Below are 13,872 nucleotides of genomic sequence, written 5' to 3' on the forward strand. Positions count from 1 at the left end.
TAAGTTCTCAGAGGTGTGGATGGTGCTGGTCTAAGGACAGCACTTTGCACAGCAAGAGTCTGGAAAACCAGCTGCAGTACCTTGAACAAACTCTTTAAGCTTTGATTTTCTCAGATGCAAAAATTTAAAAGTTTACCTAGATAATTTCATATACATTCCTTCCCTGCTACCATGTTGTGATAGATTGTCTGCAAAAAATGGCTGCCAACAGTTCCCCCAACCCTTCTGCTACATGACTTTGTCCCTCCTTCCAACAAGAGAAAGAGCTCTTTTCCTTGAATCTGGCTTGTCCTATTGCTTGTTTGGATCAGGAGAGTATGACAGAAGTAAAATTTTGTGACTTCCAGTCCTATGCTTTAGAAAGCTTGGCAGCTTTCCTTTTCTATTTTTTTATTTTTTGCCTTCTTGGCATCCATCCAGCTTCCATGTAAGGAAGCTCCAGCCAGATGACTGAAAAGGAAAAGAGAATTATCCATCCAGCACTCAGCTCTATTAGGCACTGCAGCTGAGATGCCAGACACGTGAGCATAGTTCTCTTGGATATTCCAGCCACAGTTGACTACCCAGCTTTATGTAGCCACACAAGAAACCCCAAATGCAATTTCATGCAGCAAATGAACCACACTGCTGAACTCATCCACAGAATTCTGAGAAATAATAAATTTTTGTTGTTTCAAGCCATTATGTCTTAGGGTAATTTGTTATACAGCAATTAATAGCTGATATACATGTTCTGCTCACATAGTAAATAATAGAAATTTTTAAAGCCACAACACTTGGAAGAATTATAAAGAAATATGCTTATTAACTGGAGGGCTGAATATATGCTGAGAACTGACTTTTATATTTACATAGTTCTTAGTGAAGATCTCTCTTCTGTATTAAATTCAATCATTCAGACAGTCTCCAACTTACCATGGTTCAATTTACAACATTCAGTATGCTCCTGGACTTATAATGAGGTTATGTTCACATAAGCCAATTATAAGTAAAAAATGCACATTTGACTTAACAGCATTTTCAATTTATGATGGGCCTTTAAAGATGTAGCCCACTGTAAGTTAAGGCGCACCTATTTGTTCAGGGCTAGTGGGGAATGTGAGAAGTTGGAGATGTAATTCCAAGAAACTTGCATTATATTTGGGAATGCTACAGTGTATATTACAAAAAAACAATTAGAGAACACATATCAATTAATAACAGTGCACTAAACATATATTTAAGACTCACATTATTTTAGTATCAATAATAAAATTCTGTGGATGCCTAGAAGGTACTCAGTAACTGTATCCCAGAATTAGAGGACAGTTTAATAAAAAAGTACAGGCATACCTTATTGTATTGCTCTTCACTTTGCTGTGCTTTGCAGATAGAGAGTTTTTGCTTTGTTTTGTTTTGTTCACAAATAATGGCTTGTGGCAACCCTGCATTGAGCAACTGTATCAGCACCATTTTTCCAATAACATGTGCTCACTTCATATCTCTGTGTCAGATACTGTTGGTATTTTTTTAGCAATAAATTGTTTTTAAATTAAGGCATGTATATTGGATTTTTAGAAATAATGCAACTGTACACTTAATAGACTACAGTATAAAAATAAATTTTGTATATACTGGCAACCAAAAAATTTGTGTGACTCACTTTATTGTAATATTTGTATTCTTGTAGTGGTCTGGAACCAACGCCAAGGTATGCCTGTATAATTTAAACCTGGATAAATGAGGGAGTAAAACGAAGTATATAATGGTTGAATCATGGTGTTCAAATTTTCTATATAAAAATGAAACAGTCCTATTGACAAATACATTCTAGAAAGTCTCAGAAGTCCTTTATACAGAAGATAATTTTAGATAGGTCTTTTAAAATTATTTTTGTTATGGCACACATAATTTCACTGAATTAGTAAATTGTAAGGACACAAAATATTGTAAAATATATGCTATAGAAATATAAAAAGTAGAATTTCAGAGTCAGGTAAAAATTGTGAAGATGTAGTGTTAAAGCCAAAAAATAACAACATAGGACACTTGAAAAGTATACACAAAGTAAAATTTGGGAAATAAATGTAAAGGATTTGTTGTACATACTGATCATCTTTAGCCCTCTCATCCACACCCTAGTTATAATAGGTTTTGTTTGGAAAATATTTTCTAAGTAATTTCTATTGATAATGCGCAACCTCAGAATTAAAATTTTCCAATAATAGTCCAATAAAATGAGTTCAATGGTTAAGAATAAGATGTAAGAAAAAACAAAATTATACTAGTTTTTATAATATTCTGTATACATATTTCTGTAAAAAAATTCTGCCTTTACATACAATTTTTTAAATGTACTGGAAAATAAACCCATTTTTTAGCACAGGAAATTAATCTTGTAGGTAACTTCTCCAAACTCCATTTATCTATGTTATCATTTTGCTACCTCTTTTTATGAAAACTCAGGAGAGAAGAACACAATTCTGATATACTGGTACTGTGAGACCTCAGAATAATACCCGTTTTAAATGGAAGTTCCAACCAAAAATCATGGTTGAATGTTCAAATATTCTCAGAGAGACAAAAGACTAGTTTAATAATGGTATAATACCACCTTCCTACCAGCATATAGGTCGGCCTGGGTACACAGTTAGCATTCAATTAAGTCATTAAATAAATCTGTCCCATGTGTAACTGGCTGGGGCCAGTGTCACAGGCAGAAAAATAATTTACCAAGATAGTTGTAGGTACAGACAGGTAGATTTATTAAAGAAAGTAGAAACATGTTGCAAGGGTGCAACGGGTAGCACAGCAAAGAAGGGGCTGTCTGCCAAAAGGCAGAAGCTGGAGGGAAGTTTTATAGGTTTATACTAGAAGGGCTACGTGCAGATAATGTGTGCAGATAAGGTCCTGCTGCTGGGGCTACATGTGGAGAGAGGTATATGGGAACAGGGTGTCGTGCCAGTGGGTTGTCTGTGATTAGCCGTGTCTCAGAACAATTGTCTCCCTGACCTAGGGCCCCTTCCTTGTTGTTGCTTACTTATCTAATTAGAACTCCACAGGATGAATGTCAATGCATGCAAGCTTTTTCAAGGATAGCCTTGGATAGACGAGAAAAAAAGAAAATACAGGACTTTTTCTCAATCCATTGCAGTTATATCTTCCTTGAACATTCTTTCATCTATTCCTTTAAGAATGAAGTTAAAAGGCCAGTATTAAAAAAGTTAGAGTAACCTAAAATTAGAATAAAGGGATGTTCTTTGAGTACTTATATCTTGGTGGGGAAAAACAAACAATAAACACATGAATAAATGCATAAGAATGCTAGATGACTGTGAGAATGCTGAAGAAAACTAAAGCTGAGTCAGAAGAGTGGTGCGCAGGAACAGCATTTAGCTAAGGTCATCAGGAAAGGTCCCTCTGAGAAGAGTACATCTAAGCGGAGACACGAAGGAGACAGCATTCCAGAGAAAGAGAACAATTAGTACAAAAGTTCTGAGTCAGAAAGGGTGGTTGGTATTAAGACATGATTATCAGATTTTTTAAAAATAATATAATTAAATGGAGAAATAAAATAAGCAAAAAAAATAAACAAAAAATAAAAGTCACAATTATTGGATCTGGCTTTATGTGTGTAGAGTATGTGAGCACCTTCCTCACTTTAGGTAGGGGTTTGAGTTCTGTTTTAGGAAGGCGAGATGTTCTTCCCGGGCAAACACATTAAAGACACAGAATTCCTAACCCATTAGCTTCAGACCCCTGGGAGAATTGTGTTAAATCCAGTCAGCAATTATCTGTAATACTGGATAACAATCTCCACCTGAGAGTGAGCTTTGAAAGGGCAAAGCACAGTCACTGTCAGAGAAGGGTCCTTCAGGTACATATTGAATTGCCTGGGGAAAGACCTTCTGACATCTCTGTTTGCTTTTGAAAGCACTGGCTTTGTGCTTTGTAATCAGGAAAAAAAATGGTTTGTCTAAATCGATCTCCTCTCTGTAATTTCAACATATATCCCCACTGTTTCCTTCTAGAAATGCACTTTATGAGACAGAAGACTTCTCAGTTGTCACCTTAAAAATCTTCAGAAATTTGGGGCACATATTGGGAAAATTATGAATAAGTAGTAAAAATTAAGGGGTTTGAATCATCAATTACCATTTGTTGCACCTTCTTGATTTTTGTAGGAAAAGCCGAGAAACTAACAAATATGATTCCTTGGGGGCATGTGCAGCCCTGCAGAATAAAGCATGCTCTACTCTGGGCATCTCCCAGGGGCACCATGGTATATATCTGAGCCACAAAAAGTGTAGATGGATAATCAATAGCATAAATGAGCCTTAATAAGATTTTGCTTTATTTGGGTATACATTCAACTCAAAGCTTTGAAATAATAGCTTTCATGCACAGTTAATTTAATAAGGTCAATTCAATAGAAACAACCTATGGGTCTGTGCTGCTAAACCTTCCCTTTTTGGGCAAGGGGATCACATGCCTCTGAGAAACTGAAAAAAGCAATGGACCCTTTCCTCCAGGAAAATGCTTAAACATATATAAAACTGCATTAAGTATGGATGAGTTCATGGATCTCTTAGATTAGTGAAGCCCCCTGTCCTAGAGACAATGGAAGATAAAGAATGTAACAATAGTAACATCTCAGGTCTATACGGCACTAGGAAGAGTCCTAATTTTACACCAAAGCAGGGCATGTTAACACAATGGCTATTTTCTTTAACATTTAAAAAACGTTAATTGTGATAAGATATACATAAAATGTATCATCTTCACCATTTTTTAGTGTACAGCTTAGTAGTGTTAAACATTTTCACATTATGCAACCAATCTCCAGAATGCTTTTTAACTGAAATGCTACACCCACTAAACAACTCCCCATTCTTCTACTCCTCAGCCCTTGCCAGTCACCATTTTACCTTCTGTGTCTATGCATCACACTACTCTAGATACCTCATATAAGTAGAATCATATAGCACTTTGTCTTTTTGTGATGGGCTTATTTCACTTAGCATAATATCCTGAGGGTTATTCCATTGTATGAATATATTACATTTTACTTATCTATTTATCCACTGGTGGACACTGGGCTTCCTCTACCTCTCGGCTGTTATAAGTGATGTTGCTGTAAGTATGGCTGTACAGATATTTCTTTGATATCCTGCTTTCAATTCTTTTGGATAATATACCTACAAGTGGAATGATACAACAGTTTTGGTGCATCCATTTTGATGGGCCCATTAGATGCCAACGAACATTATGACTAAGCAATTATGAGTCAGGATCCTTGTCAAAAGGGCCCACCAAAATGTGAAATATGTGTTTTATTACAAAGTTATACACATGATAGACACCCCTGACCCTTATTCTATATTTAATCTCTCCTCTACTATGCAGATTTCACTTTCTACTTTATTCATGTCAGTATTTTAAAAATTTTTTATAAGAATGAACTAATTTTATAATAAAAAGATAATAAAGCTGTTTTTAAATCTGTTAGAACTAAGTCCCAAAAGGGATCTCAAACTATCTCTCAAAACCATAAATTCAAAGGAAATGTATAATATGAATATTGGTGAATGAATTATATATATGTATATATGTGTGTGTGTATATGTGTGTGTGTGTGTGTATATATATATATATATATATATAGTCATTCTAAGCTGAGTGATTGCTCAGTCTTAAGGATGTCATGAACACCTTGAATAAATGGTCTACATCTCATGTTAATTAGTTTCAAAGAGATATCTGTACAGCCATACTTATAGCAACATCATTTATAACAGTCAAGAGGTAGAAGAAGCCTAACTGTCCATTATATATGTATGTATATGTGTGTGTATATGTATATATGTATACATATACACACACATATTAATTCCTGTTCATATATACACACACATGCATACACATATGCACACATACATTAGAAGAACAGTTAGGAATTTAAGACTCTGTACAGTGTGGCACAGAAAATAAAAGCATATAAATTTCTCCTCCTCCTTCCCCTGAACATCCAACATAACACTGATCAATAAAACTGAGTATAACCAAAACACCTTCAAAAGAGCAGAGATGTCTATCCCCTCAATTATCAAATGGAAAGGGAAATATTTTTGAGTAAGTGTAATTATTTATTGAATATAAACAAGTAGAAACATCATAATTTTAAAGATAAAACTAATTAACATGAGATGTAGACCATTCATTCAAGGTGTTCATGATGTCTCTAAGAATGAGTAATCACTCAGCTTAGAATGACAAAAGGTCCTTTATGAGCAGAGAACAAGGTTAGCACATGAATCCCTGTCATGGGTTCTTTGCCTGCCAGATGGTGCTTATACCCTACCCATCCCAACTCCTGATCCCACCTTCTCCCGACTCCATCACAGGGGAGATGAGGCCCTAGGATGAAGAAAGGACATCCATTTGTTTATTTCCTGGTTATCAGAACAGCTGGAATTTTAATGCTTTGTTCTGGGGCCACATTAATACAGTGGCATCACTAGGTACCTGAGTTGCAAGAACTCTTAACAACACAGCCGCATCAAAATTGACTCAAAAACCGTCTGAATTATCACAAGTCAGACACAATAACTTGGCCTATGTCATCTCGAGCCAGTGTGGATTCAGGGCATCAGAAACCAGCTTCAAAACATATGTGCTATGGAAGTGTCCTTGACAATTACTTTACAGCTCTGCCTGTGCATACGTACTGAAAGATTCAATCTTCTTAGCAGCGTAGAATTTGCTTATAGCTGTTCTCAAGCACCATGGACCATTTACAAAGTGCATAGGGGTGATCTCTCCTTGTAGATTCAAAATGTTTTCAGAACAGGGACTAGATCTACTATTTATTTTCCATCCCCCCTAGTAATGCTTTACATGTCAGAGAAATTTGTTAATTTTCAGACAATCTCCTCAAGAAATATTAGAGAGCCTTTTACCAGAATGGCATTAAAAAAACAAGTATGGGTAAATGAGCACCCTGAGATTACGGCATTAGCTAGATACATCTCTCTTCACATGTAAGGACCAGATCCAATGGCAAATCATTGAGAACTAAGGTGAAAGAAATAGATTATTTAACCAACATCTAAGTTTCCAATTTCTGTCTTTGTGCCAATGATCCCCAATTTATATTTGCAGCCCAGACTACTCTTCACAGCTACCATCTACTTATTAGGTGTTGTTAACCTGGATGTCTCAGAAGTCCCTCATACTAAAAATTTGCCAAAGCTCAGCTCATCTGGCCTCTAAAATATCAGCTCTATAAAAGCTGGGCTTTTGTTCCATTCATTGCTGGATCCTGAAGGCCTAGAGTAGTGCCTGGAAGACAGCAAGTGCTCAATAAAGAGTGTTTGAATGAATTAATGATGGATAAATGAATGAAGGGACCTCCCCAAAAGACAGTCTTCCATTAAAGCCATATATGTTGCCAGAGAGTTCTCTAGCACTTGACAGTTAAGACCAAACCCTATACCTCTTCCTATTACTTCATCCTTCCAGCCTCCTCTTTTTGATAAAATCACCCTCTCTGATGCCTCATTCCTGGGAGCCCCTAAATATGCTCATAATCTAATGCAGGTTGAATATTTCTTATCCAAAATTCTTGGGACAAGAAGTGTTTTGGATTTCAGATATTTTTCAGATTTTGGAATATTTTCATATGCATAATGAGATATCTCAAGAATTGGACTCAAGTCTAAACACGAAATTCAATTCGCTTGTAAGTAATTTTACATGATATTTTAAATAATTTTGTGCATGAAGCAAAATTTTAACCATGTTTTGACTGCTACCTGTCACATGGGGTCAGGTGTGGAATTTTTCACTTGTAGCATCATGTCAGTGTTCAAAAAGTTTCAAATTTTGGATTTTCAAATTAGGGATGCTCAAACTATATCATACAACAAAATGCTCCTTTATTATACAAGGTCTTCTATAAATCTGTTCACAGTCTCACTTTGCCAGCCTCACTTACACTTTATACTATTATAGTCTTGAGTGCCTTAGAGTTCCCAACTCACACCTCACTCTTTCACTCCTCTGTACCTTTTTCAGGCAAGGAATGACTTACTGAAATGTCCTCCCCTCCACTGGAGAAGCCCTCTCTTGGTTATCTCCTCTTTACCCTTTAATTCCCAGTGCAGGTGTTGTCTCCTCTATGAAGTCTTTCCCTGGGAATCCCCCCTCCCAGTCTGCCAGGCAATATATTCATCTTCTATGTTCTCACAATACACTATGCCAGGACTCCTTTCAAACATTTTTATATCTTGGCACACATAGAAAATGGTTGAGGGTAGACAAGTCTGTGCATGGCCACAAGCAACTGGCCTGGGTCTCTGGCATCCACAAAGCTTGTGCAACAACATCTGGGTACTTTTGTAACCCATTCGTTGCATAGCAGCATGGCATGTCAAGCTGGTTGGTAGTTTTTTGTATGCCTCAGTCTTAATCACTACATTCACTCCATTGTATTATGCTTATTTATGTTTGCGTTTTTCCCTTACTGGACCTATAAGCTCTTTAAGGGCAAGAAACTTATATTCTTATTTTTCATGTTTTAAATGACCATACAATAAAACGGACTTTTGAGGATGCACAGTCCCATAAATTTTATCACATGTATATGTTTGTGCAACCATGACTAAAATCAAGATACAGAATATTTCCATCACTCAGGGTGCTGACACAACCTCCTCCAACTCCTAACCCTTATCACCCACTGATCTTTTCTCTGTCACTATAGCTTTGTGTCTTTGAAAATGTCTTATAAGTGGAATTGTACAGCATATAAACTTTTCAAACTGGCTTCACTTGGCCAATGCCTTTGACAATCCAATTTGTTGTGTGTATCAATAATTTGTTTCTTTTTATTACTGAGTAGTATTCCATTGTCAGAATTTAACATAGTTTGCTTATCCATTCAACCACTGAAAGGTATTTGGGTTGTTTCCAGTTTGGGGCAATTTTGATAGATTTGTTGTAAACATTCATGAGAGGGTTTTGTGGGAATGTAAGTTTTTATTCTTCTAGAGTAACTACCCAGGGATGGGATTATATAGGCATTATGACAAATGTACTGTTAGCCTTATGAGAAACTGCCAAACTATCTCCAAAGTGATTGTACTATTTTGCCAGTAGATTGTACTGGTGAAGAATGAGAGTTCCAGTTGTTCCACATCCTTGCCAGCATTTGGCATTGCCAGCATTTTTATTTTAGCCATTCTCATAGGTGTGATATGGTATCTCATTGTAGCTTTGTATTTATCTTTTTACTCCAGCATTTTGCAGTGTGGTAGGTTCTCAGCAAATATTTGCTGAACTGAAATACACTCATCTCATTGTTTTGTCTCATTTAATAAACCCACTAATAATAAATTCAAGGCCAGGCACAGTGGCTCATGCCTGTAATCCCAGCACTTTGGGAGGCCAAGATGGGCAGATCCCTTGAGGTAAGGAGTTCAAGACCAGCCTGGCCAACATGGTGAAACGCTGTCTCTACTAAAAATATAAAGATTAGCCAGGTGTGGTGGTGTGCTCCTGCAATTCCACCTACTTGGGAGGCTGAAGCACAAGAATCACTTGAAACTGGGAGGCAGAGGTTACAGTGAACCGATTGCAACACTTCCAGCCTGAGTAATGGAGTGAGACTGTCTCTAAATAAATAAATTCAATTATCACTATACTTTCTACTAAGCTTTGTGTTAGCGGAAAAAAAATTGCACAGGATGGAAGTATTAAACTCTGTTTCATCATGCTGTACTCACTCCTTTTTCCCAAGTCCTAAATGAATCATTCTTTCTATAAGGATATATAGGAATACAGTATATAATTTTCACTCAACAAACGGAAATTGAAGACATGCAAACAAGAGCTTTTGAAAGTCTCTATTCTTACTGCTAATAGTACTAACCATAAGAATCACTCACCATCAATAACTAGATAATTGGATGTGCCAGGCACTGTGTTAGGAGAAATTCCTATAGTAACTCACTTATTCCCACAATCCAATGAAGTAGGTATTATCCTCATTTTAGAGATGTGGGAATTAAGGTTTAATGAAGATGACAAACTTACCCAAAGTTATATAGCCAGTAAGTGAAGACTGTAGGGTGCATACGAGATCAAACTGGTTTCAGAAAACGCAGTCCTAACCATTCCCTGTACCTGCTTTACTGAGCAAAGGAACTAGCTGCTCTTTAATCAACAGCAAAACAACAAAAACAATCTCAAGTCACTTTAATTTTGAAGAGTTATAAAACTTTACAAAAGCAAACCTCTCTCTTTACTTGAGTCTTACGATTATAGCTCCTTCAAATCAGCCATGAGGCATACAGATGGAAGAGCATGGAGACTCCCAGTCTGGGAAACCTCAATTGTTCTATTGGAAGACAGACGAAAAATGTTAGATCTTATTCTTATGAAGTTAACAGCATGAGTAGGACTTAGCTGAGCAAACTGGACTAGCATCACCTGTGGCTCTATGAGAATTATCCCTCCCCATTGAATCTTGAACTACATTTACGTAGTTCTATACTTGAAAGTGTCCTCCACTGGAGACCTAAGCTGAAATTATAATAATAATGGTTCCCTTTGATATTGACTCTAAAAATAGGATTTTATATAGAATATAATATACTAACCTGGATAATATAATGACTATCAAATGATTAAGTGCATCCAGGGATAACAAAAACTTCAGTCTTTGGAGATATATATAGCACTCATTCTAATAGAAAAAATCACATTCAGACCTTTTACTAGATACATGCTGTGACCAACAGACTATTGAACTGGAATTCAGTGGTTTGACCTAGTATTTTCATTTAAAATATTTCTTACCTCTTTTATCACTTACTTCCTCACAAACCCATAAACAATATGCTTTAGTGAGCTTGAAGCCAAATCTATTTCTTTGAATGTTATTGATCAGGAAAGACAGGAGGCACAAATCCCAGGATCCTATGCCTTAACTGATGACTTTCCAGAGCCCAAATATTCAATCATTTCACCTTTCAAGTAAGAAATCAGGAGACAAATGTAGGTGCTAAAAAGGAAAGTCATCCAATGATATTATGTTGTAAGCCAACAGCTTTTAGGGATCATAGTAGCTAGTTCCAAATGTCAGACTCTTGTGTGTTTGAATCTCATAGAATAACATCAATTTCTAAATTTTCCTTACAGTGAACTGTATAACAAAAAGAGGTTTCATTTGCACTCATCTCAAAAGTTTTCTAGACAAATAGTGCCACCAAGTAATTATTGTGATGAAAAATTATGGTAACTCAAAAATATTTGGCTCAAAATCTCAAGTAGCAAAAGTCGAGGGCAATGAATTTTACCAATTTGGAGAGCTTCTCTTAGCCCGTAGCAGTTCCACTATATTTGGGTCTGCCCATAATGTTTATATTGCCCTGCTTAAACACTCAATAATCATAGAATCTACTGAAAGAATATGATCCAAACAAATTTATAAGCAGCTTATAATATACAGTGCCAGTGATTAATGAGAAAGCATTAAATAGCAGAATGACTGGAAATTTTCCAATCAGCATTCCAAAGTGTGCACATTACTGATGAATTTCTCATATTTCAAAGCTAGACAACCCCAAGAAAAGAATTACATATTTATATCAATCATAAGCCACTCAGCAGTAGTCTGAACTTTCTGTACAATTGTGATGTTTCTCAAGGGAGAAAAACTCATTTATCAAGACCATTGAACATAAAGAAACAATTAAATACAAACCAATTTGCATAGCCAACATAGTATTTTCTGTTGAAAAATCAAAACTTTTCATCCTGACAGATATATTTGTCACCGAGAAGATAGCATTTTTAAAAGAAAATAAACACAGCACACAATTCAATTCCCTTGCAAAAAGTGTAGCCAAAAGTTTACTGTGAATAACAGCCTATTATAATGCCATAGAAATGAACAAACAGCTAAAATCAGTTTCTCTTTTCCCAAAAGTGTCTGTGGACATTTATTCCTACAGAAATAAATGACCAAAGTAGTATACGTCTTTGTCCTTCTGTTTTACAGTATATTCCTGCCTTGCCTCCAATATTATTTTTTAAATTTTTGAATTGCCTGAACAAAACTCAGAAGGACTTAATCATTTTTCTCCAAAGGCATCGTTCTTGTGTAATTTTGAGACATAGCTTTCAATTCTTGTCTAAATAAATTCATCCTACTGAAAAGCACAAGCTCATCTTAGAAAGCAACAATAAGACCCCTGATAGTTTTTCCTTGAAGACCATTACTCACTGGCAAATATGTTCTCCTTCATCCTCAGCCGCCCTGCTGAAGCCCCAGGGACTGGAGAAGGTCTGCCAATTTTCTCCTTCAAGGTCCTCCTCCATGGTAGGAAGCCAAAACAGCCCACCTTTTCCTAAGGATGGAAAGAAAGAACCTATTCTTTATTCTTTTATAAGAAGAGTGATTGTATCATAACAAACAACTGCTATCCAAGAAGACTGAAAGAGGAAGGAGAGGAGGAATCGATGCTGAGAGGCCAATCATATTTCATCACTCAGCTACTTGGAAACCAGATATTCTTAAACAATCACATGCTCTGAGAGATTTGAGGATGCAAAAGAGGAGTGGCTCTGCCTTTTGTAAATTATTAACAGGGACATTTTTCCTGACCACAAGTAAAGATGTACAGACTACTCATTTCAGAACAAAAAGCAATTAGGTCTGACATGGAACATAAAAATGGACAAATCAAGAAGCAAGATCTCTGATCACAGTTCTGTGCTGACCCTCTGAATTAGGACAACCCAGTGAAGTTAGGATCAAACTGATATCACACTGGGAATGAAGGGGCACCTTCTGAACGGCTGAAGAGGCCATAACTGCAGCTTCAGCATCTGCTTCTGATGAAAATGTGTATTTGCTCCCCCTCATCTGAGAAGTCACGATGGGATATTTGGTGCTCTGAGCTGGAGTGAAGCCACCTGCACACAGTTCTCACATTGCTCCTAGATTTCAAATTGCTGCTTAACTTCTCCCGTGGCTTTCTTGTGTTTCATCCAAATTTGAGATTTAACACATCTACCTCAAAGCTATTTGAAAGTTGCCAATTTCAATGCTAGATCCTATCCAGTAATTTAAACTCAGTGAGAAAAAGCTGATCCAGAAAGCTTTTAGAAAGCATTAGCTTCCCATGCCATAGACAGAGGGCACTGGGAACACTCTTTTTGGTAATCTGGAATGACTCCTTTTCTCTAGACAAGGATCTCTCAACCTTGACATTATTGACTTTTTGGACTGGCTACTCCTTTGCTGTGGGAGGCTGACCTGTGCATTATAGGATGTTTAGTGGCATCTCTGGCCTTTACTCAGTAGACAGCAGTAGCATCTCCCCAGTTGTGACAACTAAAAATGTCTTCAGACATTGCCAAATGTCTCCTGGGAAGCAGAATCAACCCCAGTTGAAACCACTGTTCTAGACCTATTTCTTTAGTGAAGTTGTTCAAAACAGAAGGAATATCATTTACATTTGAGATGCGTTCATGCCAAAGACAAATTGTAGGTAAAGAGTCAAGGGTTTGGGTGAAACATGGGACTCATGTGCCCAAGTGCAGGTGGCCAATTTAGTTTGTCAAAATGGAGACACATTTAGTGTGGGGAAATAAGTCTCCAATGACATCTGCCAAACCTCTCACTGCTATAGTCTCCAAGTTCCCAAATCCTGCTATTTGGAATATGCTCATTTCTCCTCAGTTACATATTCTTTATTTTACCTTGGTATCTATCATCCACTGCAAGAAGGGTTTGTTCTGGAAAACTATGCCTAGTTGATTTTTGACAGCAAAACCAATCAAGGCAGAGATAATAAGGACATAAATCTCCTGCCCAATTGTGTA

General features: G+C 36.7%; 1 long non-coding RNA gene across 2 annotated transcripts in view; it reads right to left on the minus strand.

Annotated features, from left to right (window-relative positions):
- Positions 1-232: 232 nt before the first annotated feature.
- LOC119469528 overlaps positions 233-13,872 on the minus strand; it is a 79,706-nt gene continuing 66,066 nt past the window's right edge. For both annotated transcript variants that reach the window (XR_005198349.1, XR_005198348.1), the window contains 3 exons: positions 12,269-12,392; positions 9,391-9,395; positions 233-244 (listed from right to left, as the gene is read on the minus strand). This is a non-coding gene — a long non-coding RNA (uncharacterized LOC119469528). The remainder of the gene's footprint in view (positions 245-9,390; positions 9,396-12,268; positions 12,393-13,872) is intronic.

The sequence above is a fragment of the Cebus imitator genome, unplaced genomic scaffold (genome assembly GCF_001604975.1).
Source record: "Cebus imitator isolate Cc_AM_T3 unplaced genomic scaffold, Cebus_imitator-1.0 Scaffold692, whole genome shotgun sequence".
NCBI classification, from domain to species: domain Eukaryota; kingdom Metazoa; phylum Chordata; class Mammalia; order Primates; family Cebidae; genus Cebus; species Cebus imitator.